Source organism: Myotis daubentonii, chromosome 9 (assembly GCF_963259705.1).
Source record: "Myotis daubentonii chromosome 9, mMyoDau2.1, whole genome shotgun sequence".
Classification (NCBI taxonomy): Eukaryota; Metazoa; Chordata; class Mammalia; order Chiroptera; family Vespertilionidae; genus Myotis; species Myotis daubentonii.
Genome location: NC_081848.1, coordinates 45,962,952 through 45,965,556, shown reverse-complemented (window position 1 = coordinate 45,965,556; position 2,605 = coordinate 45,962,952).

The following is a 2,605-nucleotide window of genomic DNA, read 5'->3' as shown; positions in this document are numbered from 1 at the left end:
AATAATGGCTTGGTTGACTTCTAGGTTCTCTGTTCTGTTCATTGGTCTATATGTCTGTTCTTGTGCCAGTACCAGGCAGTTTTGAGAACAGTGGCTTGGTAATATAGCTTGATATCTGGTATTGTGATCCCTCCAACTTTGTTCTTCTTTCTCAGGGTTGCTGCGGCTATTTGGGGTCTTTTTTTTTCCATATGAATTTTTGGAGAGTTTGTTCTAGGTCTGTGAAGTATTCCGTTGGTATCTTAATGGGCATTGCATTGAATCTATAGATTGCTTTGGGTAGTATGGACATTTTAATGATGTTGATTCTACCAATCCATGAACACGGTGTATTCTTCCATTTGTTTATGTCTTCCTCTATTTCTTTTTTCAATGTCCTGTAGTTTTCCGAATACAGGTCTTTTAATTCCTTAGTTAAGTTTATTCCTAGGTATCTTAATTTTTTTGTTGCAATGGTAAATGGAATTGTTTTTTTTAAGTTTCTCTTTCTGTGAGTTTATTATTAGTGTATAAAAAAAGCCATAGACTTCTGGGTGTTAATTTTGTATCCTGCTACTAGTAAATTGCTGAATTCATTTATTAAATCTAGTAGTTTTTTGATGGAGTCCTTGGGGTTTTCTATGTACAATATCATGTCATCTGTGAATAATAACAATTTTACTTCTTCTTTTCCAATTTGGATGCCTTTTATTTCTTCTTCTTGTCTGATCGCTATGGCTAGCACTTCCAGTACTATGTCAAACAGGAGTGGTGAAAGTGGACATTCCTGTCTTGTTTCTGTTCTTAAGGGAAATGGTTTTAGTTTTTGCCCATTAAGTATGATGTTGGCTATAGGTTTGTCATATATGGCCTTTATCATGTTGCGATATGCTCCCTCTAGTCCCACTTTGCAGAAAGTTTTTATCAAAAATATGTGTTGGATTTTGTCGAATGCTTTTTCTGTATCTATTGATATGTTCATGTGATTTTTGTCTTTCAATTTGCTTGTGATATATCACATTTATTGATTTGTGAATATTGTACCAGCCTTGCATTCATGGAATAAATCTCATTTGATCATGGTGTATGAGCTTTTAAATATATTGCCGGATGTGATTTGCTAATATTTTGTTAAGGATTTTAGCATCTATGTTCATCAGGGATATTGGCCTGTAATTTTCTTTCTTTGTAGTGTCTTTATTTGGTTTTGGAATTAGGATAATGCTGGCATCATAAAAAGAGTTTGGAAGTGTACCTTTGTCTTGGATTTTCTGAAATAGTTTGAGGAGTATAGGTGTTAATTCTTCTTTGAATGTTTGGTAAAACTCCCCTGTGAAACCATCAGTACCTGGGCTTTTGTTTGGTGGGAGTTTATTTTTATTTTTATTACTGCTTCTATTTCATCAGTTGTTATTGGCCTATTCAGATTTTTTGATTCTTCCTCATTCAGTTTTGGGAGATTGTATTTTTCTAGGAATTTTTCTATGTTATCCGCATTGTCCAGCTTGTTGGCATATAGTTGTTTATGGTATTTTCTTACAATCCTTTGTATTTCTGTGGTGTCAGTGGTTACTCCTCCACTTTCGTTTCTGATTGTATTTATTTGGGATCTCTCTCTTTGTTTAATTACACAACTCTTGAAAGGCAGGACCACTAGAACCTGCCCAGGTCTTCAAGGCTTGAAGGAAGGCAATACAGCATAATGGAAAGAGAAAAAGCTTTGGAGGCAGATACCTGAGCTTAATTCTTGCTTCCATTCTAGCTGCAAGACCTAAATTTTTCAGCTTCACTTTCCATTTCTGTGAAATGAAGAGAAATGTTCTTTTGAAGAGTTCTGAGAATAAAATAAATTGTGTATACAAAACACCTGTCGCATAGCACTGAGAAGCATATTTCATCTCCACGCCTTCCATCACCTCACCATCTAGATCTAGGCTCAGTCATCCTCCTATGACCTCATGCTTCTTCCACTCCAATATCGGAAATCAGGCAGGGACACAAAGAACTTCGATAGAAGAGAGAAGGTAGTCAGTACTGCATGAGCACATGAGCTTTGTTAGGATGGCCAAGCAGGACTTCATGGAGGCAGCAACATTAAATCTGGACCTGAAATGTTTTGTCACATTTCAAAAGATGGGAGGCTCCTGGGATTCCACACTTGGTAACTAGATAGAGCACAGAGTGAATATGTACGTATTCACTAGACTAAAGGGCTGCACAGTGTGCTGGGTTCTAGGCTAGCCCTTTCCACAGCCAGCCCCCTTGGACTCCCCACTGCCATCTGGTGGTCAACAGGAGCCCAGGCCCCAGCTAAAGGGGCTGACCCTGGTCAAGGCTGCATTGCTTTCAAATGGGATGGCAGAGATGGGGGTGGGAGGGTAGGAGGGATGCGAACCCTATGGGAAACCCTACTTCTCCCTCCAGCCCCATCCAGGAAAAATTGGCATGAGAGAGAAAGGCCCAATATCTTGCCTTCAGCTCCTCAGACCAGCTGGGATTCTATTTTTAACCGGCACTGTGTTTGACAGCTTGGAACGCCTTCTCCCTCCGTTCTCCTTAGTCCTGCCTCTTGCAGCCTAGAGCTTGTAAAAAGGATGGCTGGGAGCCACCGCAGCGACTTTAACAG